We start from the raw sequence: 21841 nt of genomic DNA, 5'->3' as shown, positions 1-21841 counted from the left end.
TGCACCGATCTACCCACATGTCACAGGGACATCTTCACAAGAGTGCCGCCCGGCCATGTAGCATAACGGAAGCCAAAAGGAACACATTGGCTGGGAATCTGCTTGGAAGCCAGCTGTGCTCACCACTATGTTACCAACGCTTGTGGACATCCTCTCACAGAAGTGTAGAAAATGAAAGCTTTCAAGCAAGGAGTTTCTTTGTGTGGGGGGCGAAAAACAAAAATGTCAAGTATGGATCCCATCTTTTTCCGACGTTGAGGTTGGATAAATCGTTCGACGGCACAAGCTCACCAAAAAACAACAGAGGTGGATAATTTCACTCTGCAGTGGTGGAGTTCTCATCTTCTGTCAGCCAGTGTTCACTGTAATGAGCTCCCCCGGTTTGAATGTCATTGCAAGGGTTGACTGGATGCAGCTCGTGAAAGGGCAAGCTGACATTTTGTGGAGTAAAAGCTGGGCTGTGTGTAAGAATGAATGGCGTGCTTTGTTTGCTGCAAAACATGCTAATCACGTTCTCCTGTGTGATGCACTGTTCAAGTTACTGCTGATGACCAGTGCAAGACTGAGAAAGAAGCAAGGAGTATTAATGAAGAAAAAGCTGTCCAAGCCCAGTTTTCAGACCTCCTCTTGCTGTCTGCCAAGGTCTTTAGTGGCAGCGCTGCAGACAATGCTGCTAGGACCGGATTACGTGGCTGATCTGCGTGGGGCAGGAGCGGGCACCTTAGCTCCGCAGCTCCTCGTTAGTATAGTGGACAGTATCTCCGCCTGTCACGCGGAAGACCGGGGTTAGATTCCCCGACGGGGAGGCCCTTGTTTGCCTTTTACTTTTCGGTTGGTTGCCTTTAACAAGCGCGTCATCGGCCGACGTGACGTATACAGCAGCCAAAGGAAAATGCGTTGGCCGGGAATCGAACCCGGGTCAACTGCTTGGAAGGCAGCTATGCTCACCACTATACCACCAACGCTTGCGGGCAGCTTTTGCCAGAAGAACTCAAAAAGGACTGCCTTCAACCAAGGATCCCTCTTTGTCCGGGTTCGGCACCGAAACATGTTCGGCATAGGGATCCTAACCTTCGCAAAATGCACCGATCTACCCACATGTCACAGGGACATCCTCACAAGAGTGCCGCCCGGCCATGTAGCATAACGGAAGCCAAAAGGAACACATTGGCTGGGAATCTGCTTGGAAGCCAGCTGTGCTCACCACTATGTTACCAACGCTTGTGGACATCCTCTCACAGAAGTGTAGAAAATGAAAGCTTTCAAGCAAGGAGTTTCTTTGTGTGGGGGGCGAAAAACAAAAATGTCAAGTATGGATCCCATCTTTTTCCGACGTTGAGGTTGGATAAATAGTTCGACGGCACAAGCTCACCAAAAAACAACAGAGGTGGATAATTTCACTCTGCAGTGGTGAGTTCTCATCTTCTGTCAGCCAGTGTTCACTGTAATGAGCTCCCCCGGTTTGAATGTCATTGCAAGGGTTGACTGGATGCAGCTCGTGAAAGGGCAAGCTGACATTTTGTGGAGTAAAAGCTGGGCTGTGTGTAAGAATGAATGGCGTGCTTTGTTTGCTGCAAAACATGCTAATCACGTTCTCCTGTGTGATGCACTGTTCAAGTTACTGCTGATGACCAGTGCAAGACTGAGAAAGAAGCAAGGAGTATTAATGAAGAAAAAGCTGTCCAAGCCCAGTTTTCAGCCCTCCTCTTGCTGTCTGCCAAGGTCTTTAGTGGCAGCGCTGCAGACAATGCTGCTAGGACCGGATTACGTGGCTGATCTGCGTGGGGCAGGAGCGGGCACCTTAGCTCTGCAGCTCCTCGTTAGTATAGTGGACAGTATCTCCGCCTGTCACGCGGAAGACCGGGGTTCGATTCCCCGACGGGGAGGCCCATGTCTGCCTTTTACTTTTCGGTTGGTTGCCTTTAACAAGCGCGTCATCGGCCGACGTGACGTATACAGCAGCCAAAGGAAAATGCGTTGGCCGGGAATCGAACCCGGGTCAACTGCTTGGAAGGCAGCTATGCTCACCACTATACCACCAACGCTTGCGGGCAGCTTTTGCCAGAAGAACTCAAAAAGGACTGCCTTCAACCAAGGATCCCTCTTTGTCCGGGTTCGGCACCGAAACATGTTCGGCATAGGGATCCTAACCTTCGCAAAATGCACCGATCTACCCACATGTCACAGGGACATCCTCACAAGAGTGCCGCCCGGCCATGTAGCATAACGGAAGCCAAAAGGAACACATTGGCTGGGAATCTGCTTGGAAGCCAGCTGTGCTCACCACTATGTTACCAACGCTTGTGGACATCCTCTCACAGAAGTGTAGAAAATGAAAGCTTTCAAGCAAGGAGTTTCTTTGTGTGGGGGGCGAAAAACAAAAATGTCAAGTATGGATCCCATCTTTTTCCGACGTTGAGGTTGGATAAATCGTTCGACGGCACAAGCTCACCAAAAAACAACAGAGGTGGATAATTTCACTCTGCAGTGGTGGAGTTCTCATCTTCTGTCAGCCAGTGTTCACTGTAATGAGCTCCCCCGGTTTGAATGTCATTGCAAGGGTTGACTGGATGCAGCTCGTGAAAGGGCAAGCTGACATTTTGTGGAGTAAAAGCTGGGCTGTGTGTAAGAATGAATGGCGTGCTTTGTTTGCTGCAAAACATGCTAATCACGTTCTCCTGTGTGATGCACTGTTCAAGTTACTGCTGATGACCAGTGCAAGACTGAGAAAGAAGCAAGGAGTATTAATGAAGAAAAAGCTGTCCAAGCCCAGTTTTCAGACCTCCTCTTGCTGTCTGCCAAGGTCTTTAGTGGCAGCGCTGCAGACAATGCTGCTAGGACCGGATTACGTGGCTGATCTGCGTGGGGCAGGAGCGGGCACCTTAGCTCCGCAGCTCCTCGTTAGTATAGTGGACAGTATCTCCGCCTGTCACGCGGAAGACCGGGGTTAGATTCCCCGACGGGGAGGCCCTTGTTTGCCTTTTACTTTTCGGTTGGTTGCCTTTAACAAGCGCGTCATCGGCCGACGTGACGTATACAGCAGCCAAAGGAAAATGCGTTGGCCGGGAATCGAACCCGGGTCAACTGCTTGGAAGGCAGCTATGCTCACCACTATACCACCAACGCTTGCGGGCAGCTCTTGCCAGAAGAACTCAAAAAGGACTGCCTTCAACCAAGGATCCCTCTTTGTCCGGGTTCGGCACCGAAACATGTTCGGCATAGGGATCCTAACCTTCGCAAAATGCACCGATCTACCCACATGTCACAGGGACATCTTCACAAGAGTGCCGCCCGGCCATGTAGCATAACGGAAGCCAAAAGGAACACATTGGCTGGGAATCTGCTTGGAAGCCAGCTGTGCTCACCACTATGTTACCAACGCTTGTGGACATCCTCTCACAGAAGTGTAGAAAATGAAAGCTTTCAACCAAGGAGTTTCTTTGTGTGGGGGGCGAAAAACAAAAATGTCAAGCATGGATCCCATCTTTTTCCGACGTTGAGGTTGGATAAATCGTTCGACGGCACAAGCTCACCAAAAAACAACAGAGGTGGATAATTTCACTCTGCAGTGGTGGAGTTCTCATCTTCTGTCAGCCAGTGTTCTCTGTAATGAGCTCCCCCGGTTTGAATGTCATTGCAAGGGTTGACTGGATGCAGCTCGTGAAAGGGCAAGCTGACATTTTGTGGAGTAAAAGCTGGGCTGTGTGTAAGAATGAATGGCGTGCTTTGTTTGCTGCAAAACATGCTAATCACGTTCTCCTGTGTGATGCACTGTTCAAGTTACTGCTGATGACCAGTGCAAGACTGAGAAAGAAGCAAGGAGTATTAATGAAGAAAAAGCTGTCCAAGCCCAGTTTTCAGCCCTCCTCTTGCTGTCTGCCAAGGTCTTTAGTGGCAGCGCTGCAGACAATGCTGCTAGGACCGGATTACGTGGCTGATCTGCGTGGGGCAGGAGCGGGCACCTTAGCTCCACAGCTCCTCGTTAGTATAGTGGACAGTATCTCCGCCTGTTACGCGGAAGACCGGGGTTCGATTCCCCGACGGGGAGGCCCTTGTCTGCCTTTTACTTTTCGGTTGGTTGCCTTTAACAAGCTCGTCATCGGCCGACGTGACGTATACAGCAGCCAAAGGAAAATGCGTTGGCCGGGAATCGAACCCGGGTCAACTGCTTGGAAGGCAGCTATGCTCACCACTATACCACCAACGCTTGCGGGCAGCTTTTGCCAGAAGAACTCAAAAAGGACTGCCTTCAGCCAAGGATCCCTCTTTGTCCGGGTTCGGCACCGAAACATGTTCGGCATAGGGATCCTAACCTTCGCAAAATGCACCGATCTACCCACATGTCACAGGGACATCCTCACAAGAGTGCCGCCCGGCCATGTAGCATAACGGAAGCCAAAAGGAACACATTGGCTGGGAATCTGCTTGGAAGCCAGCTGTGCTCACCACTATGTTACCAACGCTTGTGGACATCCTCTCACAGAAGTGTAGAAAATGAAAGCTTTCAAGCAAGGAGTTTCTTTGTGTGGGGGGCGAAAAACAAAAATGTCAAGTATGGATCCCATCTTTTTCCGACGTTGAGGTTGGATAAATAGTTCGACGGCACAAGCTCACCAAAAAACAACAGAGGTGGATAATTTCACTCTGCAGTGGTGAGTTCTCATCTTCTGTCAGCCAGTGTTCACTGTAATGAGCTCCCCCGGTTTGAATGTCATTGCAAGGGTTGACTGGATGCAGCTCGTGAAAGGGCAAGCTGACATTTTGTGGAGTAAAAGCTGGGCTGTGTGTAAGAATGAATGGCGTGCTTTGTTTGCTGCAAAACATGCTAATCACGTTCTCCTGTGTGATGCACTGTTCAAGTTACTGCTGATGACCAGTGCAAGACTGAGAAAGAAGCAAGGAGTATTAATGAAGAAAAAGCTGTCCAAGCCCAGTTTTCAGCCCTCCTCTTGCTGTCTGCCAAGGTCTTTAGTGGCAGCGCTGCAGACAATGCTGCTAGGACCGGATTACGTGGCTGATCTGCGTGGGGCAGGAGCGGGCACCTTAGCTCTGCAGCTCCTCGTTAGTATAGTGGACAGTATCTCCGCCTGTCACGCGGAAGACCGGGGTTCGATTCCCCGACGGGGAGGCCCATGTCTGTCTTTTACTTTTCGGTTGGTTGCCTTTAACAAGCGCGTCATCGGCCGACGTGACGTATACAGCAGCCAAAGGAAAATGCGTTGGCCGGGAATCGAACCCGGGTCAACTGCTTGGAAGGCAGCTATGCTCACCACTATACCACCAACGCTTGCGGGCAGCTTTTGCCAGAAGAACTCAAAAAGGACTGCCTTCAACCAAGGATCCCTCTTTGTCCGGGTTCGGCACCGAAACATGTTCGGCATAGGGATCCTAACCTTCGCAAAATGCACCGATCTACCCACATGTCACAGGGACATCCTCACAAGAGTGCCGCCCGGCCATGTAGCATAACGGAAGCCAAAAGGAACACATTGGCTGGGAATCTGCTTGGAAGCCAGCTGTGCTCACCACTATGTTACCAACGCTTGTGGACATCCTCTCACAGAAGTGTAGAAAATGAAAGCTTTCAAGCAAGGAGTTTCTTTGTGTGGGGGGCGAAAAACAAAAATGTCAAGTATGGATCCCATCTTTTTCCGACGTTGAGGTTGGATAAATCGTTCGACGGCACAAGCTCACCAAAAAACAACAGAGGTGGATAATTTCACTCTGCAGTGGTGGAGTTCTCATCTTCTGTCAGCCAGTGTTCACTGTAATGAGCTCCCCCGGTTTGAATGTCATTGCAAGGGTTGACTGGATGCAGCTCGTGAAAGGGCAAGCTGACATTTTGTGGAGTAAAAGCTGGGCTGTGTGTAAGAATGAATGGCGTGCTTTGTTTGCTGCAAAACATGCTAATCACGTTCTCCTGTGTGATGCACTGTTCAAGTTACTGCTGATGACCAGTGCAAGACTGAGAAAGAAGCAAGGAGTATTAATGAAGAAAAAGCTGTCCAAGCCCAGTTTTCAGCCCTCCTCTTGCTGTCTGCCAAGGTCTTTAGTGGCAGCGCTGCAGACAATGCTGCTAGGACCGGATTACGTGGCTGATCTGCGTGGGGCAGGAGCGGGCACCTTAGCTCCACAGCTCCTCGTTAGTATAGTGGACAGTATCTCCGCCTGTCACGCGGAAGACCGGGGTTCGATTCCCCGACGGGGAGGCCCTTGTCTGCCTTTTACTTTTCGGTTGGTTGCCTTTAACAGGCGCGTGGTCGGCCGACGTGACGTATACAGCAGCCAAAGGAAAATGCGTTGGCCGGGAATCGAACCCGGGTCAACTGCTTGGAAGGCAGCTATGCTCACCACTATACCACCAACGCTTGCGGGTAGCTTTTGCCAGAAGAACTCAAAAAGGACTGCCTTCAATCAAGGATCCCTCTTTGTCCGGGTTCGGCACCGAAACATGTTCGGCATAGGGATCCTAACCTTCGCAAAATGCACCGATCTACCCACATGTCACAGGGACATCTTCACAAGAGTGCCGCCCGGCCATGTAGCATAACGGAAGCCAAAAGGAACACATTGGCTGGGAATCTGCTTGGAAGCCAGCTGTGCTCACCACTATGTTACCAACGCTTGTGGACATCCTCTCACAGAAGTGTAGAAAATGAAAGCTTTCAAGCAAGGAGTTTCTTTGTGTGGGGGGCGAAAAACAAAAATGTCAAGTATGGATCCCATCTTTTTCCGACGTTGAGGTTGGATAAATCGTTCGACGGCACAAGCTCACCAAAAAACAACAGAGGTGGATAATTTCACTCTGCAGTGGTGGAGTTCTCATCTTCTGTCAGCCAGTGTTCTCTGTAATGAGCTCCCCCGGTTTGAATGTCATTGCAAGGGTTGACTGGATGCAGCTCGTGAAAGGGCAAGCTGACATTTTGTGGAGTAAAAGCTGGGCTGTGTGTAAGAATGAATGGCGTGCTTTGTTTGCTGCAAAACATGCTAATCACGTTCTCCTGTGTGATGCACTGTTCAAGTTACTGCTGATGACCAGTGCAAGACTGAGAAAGAAGCAAGGAGTATTAATGAAGAAAAAGCTGTCCAAGCCCAGTTTTCAGCCCTCCTCTTGCTGTCTGCCAAGGTCTTTAGTGGCAGCGCTGCAGACAATGCTGCTAGGACCGGATTACGTGGCTGATCTGCGTGGGGCAGGAGCGGGCACCTTAGCTCCGCAGCTCCTCGTTAGTATAGTGGACAGTATCTCCGCCTGTCACGCGGAAGACAGGGGTTCGATTCCCCGACGGGGAGGCCCTTGTCTGCCTTTTACTTTTCGGTTGGTTGCCTTTAACAAGCGCGTCATCGGCCGACGTGACGTATACAGCAGCCAAAGGAAAATGCGTTGGCCGGGAAAAGAACCCGGATCAACTGCTTGGAAGGCAGCTATGCTCACCACTATACCACCAACGCTTGCGGGCAGCTTTTGCCAGAAGAACTCAAAAAGGACTGCCTTCAACCAAGGATCCCTCTTTGTCCGGGTTCGGCACCGAAACATGTTCGGCATAGGGATCCTAACCTTCGCAAAATGCACCGATCTACCCACATGTCACAGGGACATCTTCACAAGAGTGCCGCCCGGCCATGTAGCATAACGGAAGCCAAAAGGAACACATTGGCTGGGAATCTGCTTGGAAGCCAGCTGTGCTCACCACTATGTTACCAACGCTTGTGGACATCCTCTCACAGAAGTGTAGAAAATGAAAGCTTTCAAGCAAGGAGTTTCTTTGTGTGGGGGGCGAAAAACAAAAATGTCAAGTATGGATCCCATCTTTTTCCGACGTTGAGGTTGGATAAATCGTTCGACGGCACAAGCTCACCAAAAAACAACAGAGGTGGATAATTTCACTCTGCAGTGGTGGAGTTCTCATCTTCTGTCAGCCAGTGTTCACTGTAATGAGCTCTCCCGGTTTGAATGTCATTGCAAGGGTTGACTGGATGCAGCTCGTGAAAGGGCAAGCTGACATTTTGTGGAGTAAAAGCTGGGCTGTGTGTAAGAATGAATGGCGTGCTTTGTTTGCTGCAAAACATGCTAATCACGTTCTCCTGTGTGATGCACTGTTCAAGTTACTGCTGATGACCAGTGCAAGACTGAGAAAGAAGCAAGGAGTATTAATGAAGAAAAAGCTGTCCAAGCCCAGTTTTCAGCCCTCCTCTTGCTGTCTGCCAAGGTCTTTAGTGGCAGCGCTGCAGACAATGCTGCTAGGACCGGATTACGTGGCTGATCTGCGTGGGGCAGGAGCGGGCACTTAGCTCCGCAGCTCCTCGTTAGTATAGTGGACAGTATCTCCGCCTGTCACGCGGAAGACCGGGGTTCGATTCCCCGACGGGGAGGCCCTTGTCTGCCTTTTACTTTTCGGTTGGTTGCCTTTAACAAGCGCGTCATCGGCCGACGTGACGTATACAGCAGCCAAAGGAAAATGCGTTGGCCGGGAATTGAACCCGGGTCAACTGCTTGGAAGGCAGCTATGCTCACCACTATACCACCAACGCTTGCGGGCAGCTTTTGCCAGAAGAACTCAAAAAGGACTGCCTTCAACCAAGGATCCCTCTTTGTCCGGGTTCGGCACCGAAACATGTTCGGCATAGGGATCCTAACCTTCGCAAAATGCACCGATCTACCCACATGTCACAGGGACATCCTCACAAGAGTGCCGCCCGGCCATGTAGCATAACGGAAGCCAAAAGGAACACATTGGCTGGGAATCTGCTTGGAAGCCAGCTGTGCTCACCACTATGTTACCAACGCTTGTGGACATCCTCTCACAGAAGTGTAGAAAATGAAAGCTTTCAAGCAAGGAGTTTCTTTGTGTGGGGGGCGAAAAACAAAAATGTCAAGTATGGATCCCATCTTTTTCCGACGTTGAGGTTGGATAAATCGTTCGACGGCACAAGCTCACCAAAAAACAACAGAGGTGGATAATTTCACTCTGCAGTGGTGGAGTTCTCATCTTCTGTCAGCCAGTGTTCACTGTAATGAGCTCCCCCGGTTTGAATGTCATTGCAAGGGTTGACTGCATGCAGCTCGTGAAAGGGCAAGCTGACATTTTGTGGAGTAAAAGCTGGGCTGTGTGTAAGAATGAATGGCGTGCTTTGTTTGCTGCAAAACATGCTAATCACGTTCTCCTGTGTGATGCACTGTTCAAGTTACTGCTGATGACCAGTGCAAGACTGAGAAAGAAGCAAGGAGTATTAATGAAGAAAAAGCTGTCCAAGCCCAGTTTTCAGCCCTCCTCTTGCTGTCTGCCAAGGTCTTTAGTGGCAGCGCTGCAGACAATGCTGCTAGGACCGGATTACGTGGCTGATCTGCGTGGGGCAGGAGCGGGCACCTTAGCTCTGAGCTCCTCGTTAGTATAGTGGACAGTATCTCCGCCTGTCACGCGGAAGACCGGGGTTCGATTCCCCGACGGGGAGGCCCTTGTCTGCCTTTTACTTTTCGGTTGGTTGCCTTTAACAAGCGCGTCATCGGCCGACGTGACGTATACAGCAGCCAAAGGAAAATGCGTTGGCCGGGAATCGAACCCGGGTCAACTGCTTGGAAGGCAGCTATGCTCACCACTATACCACCAACGCTTGCGGGCAGCTTTTGCCAGAAGAACTCAAAAAGGACTGCCTTCAACCAAGGATCCCTCTTTGTCCGGGTTCGGCACCGAAACATGTTCGGCATAGGGATCCTAACCTTCGCAAAATGCACCGATCTACCCACATGTCACAGGGACATCCTCACAAGAGTGCCGCCCGGCCATGTAGCATAACGGAAGCCAAAAGGAACACATTGGCTGGGAATCTGCTTGGAAGCCAGCTGTGCTCACCACTATGTTACCAACGCTTGTGGACATCCTCTCACAGAAGTGTAGAAAATGAAAGCTTTCAAGCAAGGAGTTTCTTTGTGTGGGGGGCGAAAAACAAAAATGTCAAGTATGGATCCCATCTTTTTCCGACGTTGAGGTTGGATAAATCGTTCGACGGCACAAGCTCACCAAAAAACAACAGAGGTGGATAATTTCACTCTGCAGTGGTGGAGTTCTCATCTTCTGTCAGCCAGTGTTCACTGTAATGAGCTCCCCCGGTTTGAATGTCATTGCAAGGGTTGACTGGATGCAGCTCGTGAAAGGGCAAGCTGACATTTTGTGGAGTAAAAGCTGGGCTGTGTGTAAGAATGAATGGCGTGCTTTGTTTGCTGCAAAACATGCTAATCACGTTCTCCTGTGTGATGCACTGTTCAAGTTACTGCTGATGACCAGTGCAAGACTGAGAAAGAAGCATGGAGTATTAATGAAGAAAAAGCTGTCCAAGCCCAGTTTTCAGCCCTCCTCTTGCTGTCTGCCAAGGTCTTTAGTGGCAGCGCTGCAGACAATGCTGCTAGGACCGGATTACGTGGCTGATCTGCGTGGGGCAGGAGCGGGCACCTTAGCTCCGCAGCTCCTCGTTAGTATAGTGGACAGTATCTCCGCCTGTCACGCGGAAGACCGGGGTTCGATTCCCCGATGGGGAGGCCCTTGTCTGCCTTTTACTTTTCGGTTGGTTGCCTTTAACAAGCGCGTCATCGGCCGACGTGACGTATACAGCAGCCAAAGGAAAATGCGTTGGCCGGGAATCGAACCCGGGTCAACTGCTTGGAAGGCAGCTATGCTCACCACTATACCACCAACGCTTGCGGGCAGCTTTTGCCAGAAGAACTCAAAAAGGACTGCCTTCAACCAAGGATCCCTCTTTGTCCGGGTTCGGCACCGAAACATGTTCGGCATAGGGATCCTAACCTTCGCAAAATGCACCGATCTACCCACATGTCACAGGGACATCCTCACAAGAGTGCCGCCCGGCCATGTAGCATAACGGAAGCCAAAAGGAACACATTGGCTGGGAATCTGCTTGGAAGCCAGCTGTGCTCACCACTATGTTACCAACGCTTGTGGACATCCTCTCACAGAAGTGTAGAAAATGAAAGCTTTCAAGCAAGGAGTTTCTTTGTGTGGGGGGCGAAAAACAAAAATGTCAAGTATGGATCCCATCTTTTTCCGACGTTGAGGTTGGATAAATCGTTCGACGGCACAAGCTCACCAAAAAACAACAGAGGTGGATAATTTCACTCTGCAGTGGTGGAGTTCTCATCTTCTGTCAGCCAGTGTTCACTGTAATGAGCTCCCCCGGTTTGAATGTCATTGCAAGGGTTGACTGAATGCAGCTCGTGAAAGGGCAAGCTGACATTTTGTGGAGTAAAAGCTGGGCTGTGTGTAAGAATGAATGGCGTGCTTTGTTTGCTGCAAAACATGCTAATCACGTTCTCCTGTGTGATGCACTGTTCAAGTTACTGCTGATGACCAGTGCAAGACTGAGAAAGAAGCATGGAGTATTAATGAATAAAAAGCTGTCCAAGCCCAGTTTTCAGCCCTCCTCTTGCTGTCTGCCAAGGTCTTTAGTGGCAGCGCTGCAGACAATGCTGCTAGGACCGGATTACGTGGCTGATCTGCGTGGGGCAGGAGCGGGCACCTTAGCTCCGCAGCTCCTCGTTAGTATAGTGGACAGTATCTCCGCCTGTCACGCGGAAGACCGGGGTTCGATTCCCCGACGGGGAGGCCCTTGTCTGCCTTTTACTTTTCGGTTGGTTGCCTTTAACAAGCGCGTCATCGGCCGACGTGACGTATACAGCAGCCAAAGGAAAATGCGTTGGCCGGGAATCGAACCCGGGTCAACTGCTTGGAAGGCAGCTATGCTCACCACTATACCACCAACGCTTGCGGGCAGCTTTTGCCAGAAGAACTCAAAAAGGACTGCCTTCAACCAAGGATCCCTCTTTGTCCGGGTTCGGCACCGAAACATGTTCGGCATAGGGATCCTAACCTTCGCAAAATGCACCGATCTACCCACATGTCACAGGGACATCCTCACAAGAGTGCCGCCCGGCCATGTAGCATAACGGAAGCCAAAAGGAACACATTGGCTGGGAATCTGCTTGGAAGCCAGCTGTGCTCACCACTATGTTACCAACGCTTGTGGACATCCTCTCACAGAAGTGTAGAAAATGAAAGCTTTCAAGCAAGGAGTTTCTTTGTGTGGGGGGCGAAAAACAAAAATGTCAAGTATGGATCCCATCTTTTTCCGACGTTGAGGTTGGATAAATCGTTCGACGGCACAAGCTCACCAAAAAACAACAGAGGTGGATAATTTCACTCTGCAGTGGTGGAGTTCTCATCTTCTGTCAGCCAGTGTTCACTGTAATGAGCTCCCCCCGGTTTGAATGTCATTGCAAGGGTTGACTGGATGCAGCTCGTGAAAGGGCAAGCTGACATTTTGTGGAGTAAAAGCTGGGCTGTGTGTAAGAATGAATGGCGTGCTTTGTTTGCTGCAAAACATGCTAATCACGTTCTCCTGTGTGATGCACTGTTCAAGTTACTGCTGATGACCAGTGCAAGACTGAGAAAGAAGCAAGGAGTATTAATGAAGAAAAAGCTGTCCAAGCCCAGTTTTCAGCCCTCCTCTTGCTGTCTGCCAAGGTCTTTAGTGGCAGCGCTGCAGACAATGCTGCTAGGACCGGATTACGTGGCTGATCTGCGTGGGGCAGGAGCGGGCACCGTAGCTCCGCAGCTCCTCGTTAGTATAGTGGACAGTATCTCCGCCTGTCACGCGGAAGACCTGGGTTCGATTCTCCGACGGGGAGGCCCATGTCTGCCTTTTACTTTTCGGTTGGTTGCCTTTAACAAGCGCGTCATCGGCCGACGTAACGTATACAGCAGCCAAAGGAAAATGCGTTGGCCGGGAATCGAACCCGGGTCAACTGCTTGGAAGGCAGCTATGCTCACCACTATACCACCAACGCTTGCGGGCAGCTTTTGCCAGAAGAACTCAAAAAGGACTGCCTTCAACCAAGGATCCCTCTTTGTCCGGGTTCGGCACCGAAACATGTTCGGCATAGGGATCCTAACCTTCGCAAAATGCACCGATCTACCCACATGTCACAGGGACATCCTCACAAGAGTGCCGCCCGGCCATGTAGCATAACGGAAGCCAAAAGGAACACATTGGCTGGGAATCTGCTAGGAAGCCAGCTGTGCTCACCACTATGTTACCAACGCTTGTGGACATCCTCTCACAGAAGTGTAGAAAATGAAAGCTTTCAAGCAAGGAGTTTCTTTGTGTGGGGGGCGAAAAACAAAAATGTCAAGTATGGATCCCATCTTTTTCCGACGTTGAGGTTGGATAAATCGTTCGACGGCACAAGCTCACCAAAAAACAACAGAGGTGGATAATTTCACTCTGCAGTGGTGGAGTTCTCATCTTCTGTCAGCCAGTGTTCACTGTAATGAGCTCCCCCGGTTTGAATGTCATTGCAAGGGTTGACTGCATGCAGCTCGTGAAAGGGCAAGCTGACATTTTGTGGAGTAAAAGCTGGGATGTGTGTAAGAATGAATGGCGTGCTTTGTTTGCTGCAAAACATGCTAATCACGTTCTCCTGTGTGATGCACTGTTCAAGTTACTGCTGATGACCAGTGCAAGACTGAGAAAGAAGCAAGGAGTATTATTGAAGAAAAAGCTGTCCAAGCCCAGTTTTCAGCCCTCCTCTTGCTGTCTGCCAAGGTCTTTAGTGGCAGCGCTGCAGACAATGCTGCTAGGACCGGATTACGTGGCTGATCTGCGTGGCGCAGGAGCGGGCACCTTAGCTCCGCAGCTCCTCGTTAGTATAGTGGACAGTATCTCCGCCTGTCACGCGGAAGACCGGGGTTCGATTCCCCGACGGGGAGGCCCTTGTCTGCCTTTTACTTTTCGGTTGGTTGCCTTTAACAAGCGCGTCATCGGCCGACGTGACGTATACAGCAGCCAAAGGAAAATGCGTTGGCCGGGAATCGAACCCGGGTCAACTGCTTGGAAGGCAGCTATGCTCACCACTATACCACCAACGCTTGCGGGCAGCTTTTGCCAGAAGAACTCAAAAAGGACTGCCTTCAACCAAGGATCCCTCTTTGTCCGGGTTCGGCACCGAAACATGTTCGGCATAGGGATCCTAACCTTCGCAAAATGCACCGATCTACCCACATGTCACAGGGACATCCTCACAAGAGTGCCGCCCGGCCATGTAGCATAACGGAAGCCAAAAGGAACACATTGGCTGGGAATCTGCTTGGAAGCCAGCTGTGCTCACCACTATGTTACCAACGCTTGTGGACATCCTCTCACAGAAGTGTAGAAAATGAAAGCTTTCAAGCAAGGAGTTTCTTTGTGTGGGGGGCGAAAAACAAAAATGTCAAGTATGGATCCCATCTTTTTCCGACGTTGAGGTTGGATAAATCGTTCGACGGCACAAGCTCACCAAAAAACAACAGAGGTGGATAATTTCACTCTGCAGTGGTGGAGTTCTCATCTTCTGTCAGCCAGTGTTCACTGTAATGAGCTCCCCCGGTTTGAATGTCATTGCAAGGGTTGACTGCATGCAGCTCGTGAAAGGGCAAGCTGACATTTTGTGGAGTAAAAGCTGGGCTGTGTGTAAGAATGAATGGCGTGCTTTGTTTGCTGCAAAACATGCTAATCACGTTCTCCTGTGTGATGCACTGTTCAAGTTACTGCTGATGACCAGTGCAAGACTGAGAAAGAAGCAAGGAGTATTAATGAAGAAAAAGCTGTCCAAGCCCAGTTTTCAGCCCTCCTCTTGCTGTCTGCCAAGGTCTTTAGTGGCAGCGCTGCAGACAATGCTGCTAGGACCGGATTACGTGGCTGATCTGCGTGGGGCAGGAGCGGGCACCTTAGCTCTGAGCTCCTCGTTAGTATAGTGGACAGTATCTCCGCCTGTCACGCGGAAGACCGGGGTTCGATTCCCCGACGGGGAGGCCCTTGTCTGCCTTTTACTTTTCGGTTGGTTGCCTTTAACAAGCGCGTCATCGGCCGACGTGACGTATACAGCAGCCAAAGGAAAATGCGTTGGCCGGGAATCGAACCCGGGTCAACTGCTTGGAAGGCAGCTATGCTCACCACTATACCACCAACGCTTGCGGGCAGCTTTTGCCAGAAGAACTCAAAAAGGACTGCCTTCAACCAAGGATCCCTCTTTGTCCGGGTTCGGCACCGAAACATGTTCGGCATAGGGATCCTAACCTTCGAAAAATGCACCGATCTACCCACATGTCACAGGGACATCCTCACAAGAGTGCCGCCCGGCCATGTAGCATAACGGAAGCCAAAAGGAACACATTGGCTGGGAATCTGCTTGGAAGCCAGCTGTGCTCACCACTATGTTACCAACGCTTGTGGACATCCTCTCACAGAAGTGTAGAAAATGAAAGCTTTCAAGCAAGGAGTTTCTTTGTGTGGGGGGCGAAAAACAAAAATGTCAAGTATGGATCCCATCTTTTTCCGACGTTGAGGTTGGATAAATCGTTCGACGGCACAAGCTCACCAAAAAACAACAGAGGTGGATAATTTCACTCTGCAGTGGTGGAGTTCTCATCTTCTGTCAGCCAGTGTTCACTGTAATGAGCTCCCCCGGTTTGAATGTCATTGCAAGGGTTGACTGCATGCAGCTCGTGAAAGGGCAAGCTGACATTTTGTGGAGTAAAAGCTGGGATGTGTGTAAGAATGAATGGCGTGCTTTGTTTGCTGCAAAACATGCTAATCACGTTCTCCTGTGTGATGCACTGTTCAAGTTACTGCTGATGACCAGTGCAAGACTGAGAAAGAAGCAAGGAGTATTATTGAAGAAAAAGCTGTCCAAGCCCAGTTTTCAGCCCTCCTCTTGCTGTCTGCCAAGGTCTTTAGTGGCAGCGCTGCAGACAATGCTGCTAGGACCGGATTACGTGGCTGATCTGCGTGGCGCAGGAGCGGGCACCTTAGCTCCGCAGCTCCTCGTTAGTATAGTGGACAGTATCTCCGCCTGTCACGCGGAAGACCGGGGTTCGATTCCCCGACGGGGAGGCCCTTGTCTGCCTTTTACTTTTCGGTTGGTTGCCTTTAACAAGCGCGTCATCGGCCGACGTGACGTATACAGCAGCCAAAGGAAAATGCGTTGGCCGGGAATCGAACCCGGGTCAACTGCTTGGAAGGCAGCTATGCTCACCACTATACCACCAACGCTTGCGGGCAGCTTTTGCCAGAAGAACTCAAAAAGGACTGCCTTCAACCAAGGATCCCTCTTTGTCCGGGTTCGGCACCGAAACATGTTCGGCATAGGGATCCTAACCTTCGCAAAATGCACCGATCTACCCACATGTCACAGGGACATCCTCACAAGAGTGCCGCCCGGCCATGTAGCATAACGGAAGCCAAAAGGAACACATTGGCTGGGAATCTGCTTGGAAGCCAGCTGTGCTCACCACTATGTTACCAACGCTTGTGGACATCCTCTCACAGAAGTGTAGAAAATGAAAGCTTTCAAGCAAGGAGTTTCTTTGTGTGGGGGGCGAAAAACAAAAATGTCAAGTATGGATCCCATCTTTTTCCGACGTTGAGGTTGGATAAATCGTTCGACGGCACAAGCTCACCAAAAAACAACAGAGGTGGATAATTTCACTCTGCAGTGGTGGAGTTCTCATCTTCTGTCAGCCAGTGTTCACTGTAATGAGCTCCCCCGGTTTGAATGTCATTGCAAGGGTTGACTGCATGCAGCTCGTGAAAGGGCAAGCTGACATTTTGTGGAGTAAAAGCTGGGCTGTGTGTAAGAATGAATGGCGTGCTTTGTTTGCTGCAAAACATGCTAATCACGTTCTCCTGTGTGATGCACTGTTCAAGTTACTGCTGATGACCAGTGCAAGACTGAGAAAGAAGCAAGGAGTATTAATGAAGAAAAAGCTGTCCAAGCCCAGTTTTCAGCCCTCCTCTTGCTGTCTGCCAAGGTCTTTAGTGGCAGCGCTGCAGACAATGCTGCTAGGACCGGATTACGTGGCTGATCTGCGTGGGGCAGGAGCGGGCACCTTAGCTCTGAGCTCCTCGTTAGTATAGTGGACAGTATCTCCGCCTGTCACGCGGAAGACCGGGGTTCGATTCCCCGACGGGGAGGCCCTTGTCTGCCTTTTACTTTTCGGTTGGTTGCCTTTAACAAGCGCGTCATCGGCCGACGTGACGTATACAGCAGCCAAAGGAAAATGCGTTGGCCGGGAATCGAACCCGGGTCAACTGCTTGGAAGGCAGCTATGCTCACCACTATACCACCAACGCTTGCGGGCAGCTTTTGCCAGAAGAACTCAAAAAGGACTGCCTTCAACCAAGGATCCCTCTTTGTCCGGGTTCGGCACCGAAACATGTTCGGCATAGGGATCCTAACCTTCGAAAAATGCACCGATCTACCCACATGTCACAGGGACATCCTCACAAGAGTGCCGCCCGGCCATGTAGCATAACGGAAGCCAAAAGGAACACATTGGCTGGGAATCTGCTTGGAAGCCAGCTGTGCTCACCACTATGTTACCAACGCTTGTGGACATCCTCTCACAGAAGTGTAGAAAATGAAAGCTTTCAAGCAAGGAGTTTCTTTGTGTGGGGGGCGAAAAACAAAAATGTCAAGTATGGATCCCATCTTTTTCCGACGTTGAGGTTGGATAAATCGTTCGACGGCACAAGCTCACCAAAAAACAACAGAGGTGGATAATTTCACTCTGCAGTGGTGGAGTTCTCATCTTCTGTCAGCCAGTGTTCACTGTAATGAGCTCCCCCGGTTTGAATGTCATTGCAAGGGTTGACTGGATGCAGCTCGTGAAAGGGCAAGCTGACATTTTGTGGAGTAAAAGCTGGGCTGTGTGTAAGAATGAATGGCGTGCTTTGTTTGCTGCAAAACATGCTAATCACGTTCTCCTGTGTGATGCACTGTTCAAGTTACTGCTGATGACCAGTGCAAGACTGAGAAAGAAGCATGGAGTATTAATGAAGAAAAAGCTGTCCAAGCCCAGTTTTCAGCCCTCCTCTTGCTGTCTGCCAAGGTCTTTAGTGGCAGCGCTGCAGACAATGCTGCTAGGACCGGATTACGTGGCTGATCTGCGTGGGGCAGGAGCGGGCACCTTAGCTCCGCAGCTCCTCGTTAGTATAGTGGACAGTATCTCCGCCTGTCACGCGGAAGACCGGGGTTCGATTCCCCGACGGGGAGGCCCTTGTCTGCCTTTTACTTTTCGGTTGGTTGCCTTTAACAAGCGCGTCATCGGCCGACGTGACGTATACAGCAGCCAAAGGAAAATGCGTTGGCCGGGAATCGAACCCGGGTCAACTGCTTGGAAGGCAGCTATGCTCACCACTATACCACCAACGCTTGCGGGCAGCTTTTGCCAGAAGAACTCAAAAAGGACTGCCTTCAACCAAGGATCCCTCTTTGTCCGGGTTCGGCACCGAAACATGTTCGGCATAGGGATCCTAACCTTCGCAAAATGCACCGATCTACCCACATGTCACAGGGACATCCTCACAAGAGTGCCGCCCGGCCATATAGCATAACGGAAGCCAAAAGGAACACATTGGCTGGGAATCTGCTTGGAAGCCAGCTGTGCTCACCACTATGTTACCAACGCTTGTGGACATCCTCTCACAGAAGTGTAGAAAATGAAAGCTTTCAAGCAAGGAGTTTCTTTGTGTGGGGGGCGAAAAACAAAAATGTCAAGTATGGATCCCATCTTTTTCCGACGTTGAGGTTGGATAAATCGTTCGACGGCACAAGCTCACCAAAAAACAACAGAGGTGGATAATTTCACTCTGCAGTGGTGGAGTTCTCATCTTCTGTCAGCCAGTGTTCACTGTAATGAGCTCCCCCGGTTTGAATGTCATTGCAAGGGTTGACTGCATGCAGCTCGTGAAAGGGCAAGCTGACATTTTGTGGAGTAAAAGCTGGGCTGTGTGTAAGAATGAATGGCGTGCTTTGTTTGCTGCAAAACATGCTAATCACGTTCTCCTGTGTGATGCACTGTTCAAGTTACTGCTGATGACCAGTGCAAGACTGAGAAAGAAGCAAGGAGTATTAATGAAGAAAAAGCTGTCCAAGCCCAGTTTTCAGCCCTCCTCTTGCTGTCTGCCAAGGTCTTTAGTGGCAGCGCTGCAGACAATGCTGCTAGGACCGGATTACGTGGCTGATCTGCGTGGCGCAGGAGCGGGCACCTTAGCTCCGCAGCTCCTCGTTAGTATAGTGGACAGTATCTCCGCCTGTCACGCGGAAGACCGGGGTTCGATTCCCCGACGGGGAGGCCCTTGTCTGCCTTTTACTTTTCGGTTGGTTGCCTTTAACAAGCGCGTCATCGGCCGACGTGACGTATACAGCAGCCAAAGGAAAATGCGTTGGCCGGGAATCGAACCCGGGTCAACTGCTTGGAAGGCAGCTATGCTCACCACTATACCACCAACGCTTGCGGGCAGCTTTTGCCAGAAGAACTCAAAAAGGACTGCCTTCAACCAAGGATCCCTCTTTGTCCGGGTTCGGCACCGAAACATGTTCGGCATAGGGATCCTAACCTTCGCAAAATGCACCGATCTACCCACATGTCACAGGGACATCCTCACAAGAGTGCCGCCCGGCCATGTAGCATAACGGAAGCCAAAAGGAACACATTGGCTGGGAATCTGCTTGGAAGCCAGCTGTGCTCACCACTATGTTACCAACGCTTGTGGACATCCTCTCACAGAAGTGTAGAAAATGAAAGCTTTCAAGCAAGGAGTTTCTTTGTGTGGGGGGCGAAAAACAAAAATGTCAAGTATGGATCCCATCTTTTTCCGACGTTGAGGTTGGATAAATCGTTCGACGGCACAAGCTCACCAAAAAACAACAGAGGTGGATAATTTCACTCTGCAGTGGTGGAGTTCTCATCTTCTGTCAGCCAGTGTTCACTGTAATGAGCTCCCCCCGGTTTGAATGTCATTGCAAGGGTTGACTGGATGCAGCTCGTGAAAGGGCAAGCTGACATTTTGTGGAGTAAAAGCTGGGCTGTGTGTAAGAATGAATGGCGTGCTTTGTTTGCTGCAAAACATGCTAATCACGTTCTCCTGTGTGATGCACTGTTCAAGTTACTGCTGATGACCAGTGCAAGACTGAGAAAGAAGCAAGGAGTATTAATGAAGAAAAAGCTGTCCAAGCCCAGTTTTCAGCCCTCCTCTTGCTGTCTGCCAAGGTCTTTAGTGGCAGCGCTGCAGACAATGCTGCTAGGACCGGATTACGTGGCTGATCTGCGTGGGGCAGGAGCGGGCACCGTAGCTCCGCAGCTCCTCGTTAGTATAGTGGACAGTATCTCCGCCTGTCACGCGGAAGACCTGGGTTCGATTCTCCGACGGGGAGGCCCATGTCTGCCTTTTACTTTTCGGTTGGTTGCCTTTAACAAGCGCGTCATCGGCCGACGTAACGTATACAGCAGCCAAAGGAAAATGCGTTGGCCGGGAATCGAACCCGGGTCAACTGCTTGGAAGGCAGCTATGCTCACCACTATACCACCAACGCTTGCGGGCAGCTTTTGCCAGAAGAACTCAAAAAGGACTGCCTTCAACCAAGGATCCCTCTTTGTCCGGGTTCGGCACCGAAACATGTTCGGCATAGGGATCCTAACCTTCGCAAAATGCACCGATCTACCCACATGTCACAGGGACATCCTCACAAGAGTGCCGCCCGGCCATGTAGCATAACGGAAGCCAAAAGGAACACATTGGCTGGGAATCTGCTAGGAAGCCAGCTGTGCTCACCACTATGTTACCAACGCTTGTGGACATCCTCTCACAGAAGTGTAGAAAATGAAAGCTTTCAAGCAAGGAGTTTCTTTGTGTGGGGGGCGAAAAACAAAAATGTCAAGTATGGATCCCATCTTTTTCCGACGTTGAGGTTGGATAAATCGTTCGACGGCACAAGCTCACCAAAAAACAACAGAGGTGGATAATTTCACTCTGCAGTGGTGGAGTTCTCATCTTCTGTCAGCCAGTGTTCACTGTAATGAGCTCCCCCGGTTTGAATGTCATTGCAAGGGTTGACTGCATGCAGCTCGTGAAAGGGCAAGCTGACATTTTGTGGAGTAAAAGCTGGGCTGTGTGTAAGAATGAATGGCGTGCTTTGTTTGCTGCAAAACATGCTAATCACGTTCTCCTGTGTGATGCACTGTTCAAGTTACTGCTGATGACCAGTGCAAGACTGAGAAAGAAGCAAGGAGTATTAATGAAGAAAAAGCTGTCCAAGCCCAGTTTTCAGCCCTCCTCTTGCTGTCTGCCAAGGTCTTTAGTGGCAGCGCTGCAGACAATGCTGCTAGGACCGGATTACGTGGCTGATCTGCGTGGGGCAGGAGCGGGCACCTAAGCTCCGCAGCTCCTCGTTAGTATAGTGGACAGTATCTCCGCCTGTCACGCGGAAGACCGGGGTTCGATTCCCCGACGGGGAGGCCCTTGTCTGCCTTTTACTTTTCGGTTGGTTGCCTTTAACAAGCGCGTCATCGGCCGACGTGACGTATACAGCAGCCAAAGGAAAATGCGTTGGCCGGGAATCAAACCCGGGTCAACTGCTTGGAAGGCAGCTATGCTCACCACTATACCACCAACGCTTGCGGGCAGCTTTTGCCAGAAGAACTCAAAAAGGACTGCCTTCAACCAAGGATCCCTCTTTGTCCGGGTTCGGCACCGAAACATGTTCGGCATAGGGATCCTAACCTTCGCAAAATGCACCGATCTACCCACATGTCACAGGGACATCCTCACAAGAGTGCCGCCCGGCCATGTAGCATAACGGAAGCCAAAAGGAACACATTGGCTGGGAATCTGCTTGGAAGCCAGCTGTGCTCACCACTATGTTACCAACGCTTGTGGACATCCTCTCACAGAAGTGTAGAAAATGAAAGCTTTCAAGCAAGGAGTTTCTTTGTGTGGGGGGCGAAAAACAAAAATG

At 50.6% G+C, this 21841-nt stretch overlaps 36 non-coding genes across 36 annotated transcripts; 17 read left to right on the top strand and 19 right to left on the bottom strand.

Moving 5' to 3' along the window:
• Positions 1–734: 734 nt before the first annotated feature.
• Positions 735–806, top strand: trnad-guc (transfer RNA aspartic acid (anticodon GUC)). The gene has a single exon. It is a non-coding gene; the product is annotated as a tRNA-Asp (tRNA).
• An 87-nt stretch (positions 807–893) lies between these two features.
• trnag-ucc (transfer RNA glycine (anticodon UCC)) lies at positions 894–965 on the bottom strand. The gene has a single exon. It is a non-coding gene; the product is annotated as a tRNA-Gly (tRNA).
• Positions 966–1814: 849 nt separating this feature from the next.
• trnad-guc (transfer RNA aspartic acid (anticodon GUC)) lies at positions 1815–1886 on the top strand. Its single transcript has one exon. It is a non-coding gene; the product is annotated as a tRNA-Asp (tRNA).
• An 87-nt stretch (positions 1887–1973) lies between these two features.
• trnag-ucc (transfer RNA glycine (anticodon UCC)) lies at positions 1974–2045 on the bottom strand. Its single transcript has one exon. It is a non-coding gene; the product is annotated as a tRNA-Gly (tRNA).
• Positions 2046–2895: 850 nt separating this feature from the next.
• trnad-guc (transfer RNA aspartic acid (anticodon GUC)) lies at positions 2896–2967 on the top strand. The gene has a single exon. It is a non-coding gene; the product is annotated as a tRNA-Asp (tRNA).
• An 87-nt stretch (positions 2968–3054) lies between these two features.
• On the bottom strand, positions 3055–3126 carry trnag-ucc (transfer RNA glycine (anticodon UCC)). Its single transcript has one exon. It is a non-coding gene; the product is annotated as a tRNA-Gly (tRNA).
• Positions 3127–4135: 1009 nt separating this feature from the next.
• trnag-ucc (transfer RNA glycine (anticodon UCC)) lies at positions 4136–4207 on the bottom strand. Its single transcript has one exon. It is a non-coding gene; the product is annotated as a tRNA-Gly (tRNA).
• An 849-nt stretch (positions 4208–5056) lies between these two features.
• trnad-guc (transfer RNA aspartic acid (anticodon GUC)) lies at positions 5057–5128 on the top strand. The gene has a single exon. It is a non-coding gene; the product is annotated as a tRNA-Asp (tRNA).
• Positions 5129–5215: 87 nt separating this feature from the next.
• Positions 5216–5287, bottom strand: trnag-ucc (transfer RNA glycine (anticodon UCC)). Its single transcript has one exon. It is a non-coding gene; the product is annotated as a tRNA-Gly (tRNA).
• Positions 5288–6137: 850 nt separating this feature from the next.
• Positions 6138–6209, top strand: trnad-guc (transfer RNA aspartic acid (anticodon GUC)). Its single transcript has one exon. It is a non-coding gene; the product is annotated as a tRNA-Asp (tRNA).
• An 87-nt stretch (positions 6210–6296) lies between these two features.
• trnag-ucc (transfer RNA glycine (anticodon UCC)) lies at positions 6297–6368 on the bottom strand. The gene has a single exon. It is a non-coding gene; the product is annotated as a tRNA-Gly (tRNA).
• An 850-nt stretch (positions 6369–7218) lies between these two features.
• Positions 7219–7290, top strand: trnad-guc (transfer RNA aspartic acid (anticodon GUC)). Its single transcript has one exon. It is a non-coding gene; the product is annotated as a tRNA-Asp (tRNA).
• A 1008-nt stretch (positions 7291–8298) lies between these two features.
• On the top strand, positions 8299–8370 carry trnad-guc (transfer RNA aspartic acid (anticodon GUC)). The gene has a single exon. It is a non-coding gene; the product is annotated as a tRNA-Asp (tRNA).
• Positions 8371–8457: 87 nt separating this feature from the next.
• trnag-ucc (transfer RNA glycine (anticodon UCC)) lies at positions 8458–8529 on the bottom strand. The gene has a single exon. It is a non-coding gene; the product is annotated as a tRNA-Gly (tRNA).
• An 849-nt stretch (positions 8530–9378) lies between these two features.
• trnad-guc (transfer RNA aspartic acid (anticodon GUC)) lies at positions 9379–9450 on the top strand. Its single transcript has one exon. It is a non-coding gene; the product is annotated as a tRNA-Asp (tRNA).
• An 87-nt stretch (positions 9451–9537) lies between these two features.
• Positions 9538–9609, bottom strand: trnag-ucc (transfer RNA glycine (anticodon UCC)). The gene has a single exon. It is a non-coding gene; the product is annotated as a tRNA-Gly (tRNA).
• Positions 9610–10459: 850 nt separating this feature from the next.
• Positions 10460–10531, top strand: trnad-guc (transfer RNA aspartic acid (anticodon GUC)). Its single transcript has one exon. It is a non-coding gene; the product is annotated as a tRNA-Asp (tRNA).
• An 87-nt stretch (positions 10532–10618) lies between these two features.
• Positions 10619–10690, bottom strand: trnag-ucc (transfer RNA glycine (anticodon UCC)). The gene has a single exon. It is a non-coding gene; the product is annotated as a tRNA-Gly (tRNA).
• Positions 10691–11540: 850 nt separating this feature from the next.
• On the top strand, positions 11541–11612 carry trnad-guc (transfer RNA aspartic acid (anticodon GUC)). Its single transcript has one exon. It is a non-coding gene; the product is annotated as a tRNA-Asp (tRNA).
• An 87-nt stretch (positions 11613–11699) lies between these two features.
• Positions 11700–11771, bottom strand: trnag-ucc (transfer RNA glycine (anticodon UCC)). The gene has a single exon. It is a non-coding gene; the product is annotated as a tRNA-Gly (tRNA).
• Positions 11772–12781: 1010 nt separating this feature from the next.
• Positions 12782–12853, bottom strand: trnag-ucc (transfer RNA glycine (anticodon UCC)). Its single transcript has one exon. It is a non-coding gene; the product is annotated as a tRNA-Gly (tRNA).
• An 850-nt stretch (positions 12854–13703) lies between these two features.
• On the top strand, positions 13704–13775 carry trnad-guc (transfer RNA aspartic acid (anticodon GUC)). Its single transcript has one exon. It is a non-coding gene; the product is annotated as a tRNA-Asp (tRNA).
• Positions 13776–13862: 87 nt separating this feature from the next.
• trnag-ucc (transfer RNA glycine (anticodon UCC)) lies at positions 13863–13934 on the bottom strand. The gene has a single exon. It is a non-coding gene; the product is annotated as a tRNA-Gly (tRNA).
• Positions 13935–14783: 849 nt separating this feature from the next.
• Positions 14784–14855, top strand: trnad-guc (transfer RNA aspartic acid (anticodon GUC)). Its single transcript has one exon. It is a non-coding gene; the product is annotated as a tRNA-Asp (tRNA).
• An 87-nt stretch (positions 14856–14942) lies between these two features.
• Positions 14943–15014, bottom strand: trnag-ucc (transfer RNA glycine (anticodon UCC)). The gene has a single exon. It is a non-coding gene; the product is annotated as a tRNA-Gly (tRNA).
• Positions 15015–15864: 850 nt separating this feature from the next.
• trnad-guc (transfer RNA aspartic acid (anticodon GUC)) lies at positions 15865–15936 on the top strand. The gene has a single exon. It is a non-coding gene; the product is annotated as a tRNA-Asp (tRNA).
• An 87-nt stretch (positions 15937–16023) lies between these two features.
• On the bottom strand, positions 16024–16095 carry trnag-ucc (transfer RNA glycine (anticodon UCC)). Its single transcript has one exon. It is a non-coding gene; the product is annotated as a tRNA-Gly (tRNA).
• An 849-nt stretch (positions 16096–16944) lies between these two features.
• On the top strand, positions 16945–17016 carry trnad-guc (transfer RNA aspartic acid (anticodon GUC)). The gene has a single exon. It is a non-coding gene; the product is annotated as a tRNA-Asp (tRNA).
• An 87-nt stretch (positions 17017–17103) lies between these two features.
• trnag-ucc (transfer RNA glycine (anticodon UCC)) lies at positions 17104–17175 on the bottom strand. Its single transcript has one exon. It is a non-coding gene; the product is annotated as a tRNA-Gly (tRNA).
• Positions 17176–18025: 850 nt separating this feature from the next.
• On the top strand, positions 18026–18097 carry trnad-guc (transfer RNA aspartic acid (anticodon GUC)). Its single transcript has one exon. It is a non-coding gene; the product is annotated as a tRNA-Asp (tRNA).
• An 87-nt stretch (positions 18098–18184) lies between these two features.
• On the bottom strand, positions 18185–18256 carry trnag-ucc (transfer RNA glycine (anticodon UCC)). The gene has a single exon. It is a non-coding gene; the product is annotated as a tRNA-Gly (tRNA).
• Positions 18257–19106: 850 nt separating this feature from the next.
• On the top strand, positions 19107–19178 carry trnad-guc (transfer RNA aspartic acid (anticodon GUC)). Its single transcript has one exon. It is a non-coding gene; the product is annotated as a tRNA-Asp (tRNA).
• An 87-nt stretch (positions 19179–19265) lies between these two features.
• On the bottom strand, positions 19266–19337 carry trnag-ucc (transfer RNA glycine (anticodon UCC)). Its single transcript has one exon. It is a non-coding gene; the product is annotated as a tRNA-Gly (tRNA).
• A 1010-nt stretch (positions 19338–20347) lies between these two features.
• trnag-ucc (transfer RNA glycine (anticodon UCC)) lies at positions 20348–20419 on the bottom strand. The gene has a single exon. It is a non-coding gene; the product is annotated as a tRNA-Gly (tRNA).
• Positions 20420–21269: 850 nt separating this feature from the next.
• trnad-guc (transfer RNA aspartic acid (anticodon GUC)) lies at positions 21270–21341 on the top strand. The gene has a single exon. It is a non-coding gene; the product is annotated as a tRNA-Asp (tRNA).
• Positions 21342–21428: 87 nt separating this feature from the next.
• On the bottom strand, positions 21429–21500 carry trnag-ucc (transfer RNA glycine (anticodon UCC)). The gene has a single exon. It is a non-coding gene; the product is annotated as a tRNA-Gly (tRNA).
• Between the last annotated feature and the right edge of the window lie 341 nt (positions 21501–21841).

Source organism: Danio rerio, chromosome 4 (assembly GCF_049306965.1).
Source record: "Danio rerio strain Tuebingen ecotype United States chromosome 4, GRCz12tu, whole genome shotgun sequence".
NCBI lineage: Eukaryota > Metazoa > Chordata > Actinopteri > Cypriniformes > Danionidae > Danio > Danio rerio.
Note: the sequence above shows the minus strand (reverse complement) of the source record. Positions and strands in the feature narration are given on the sequence as shown.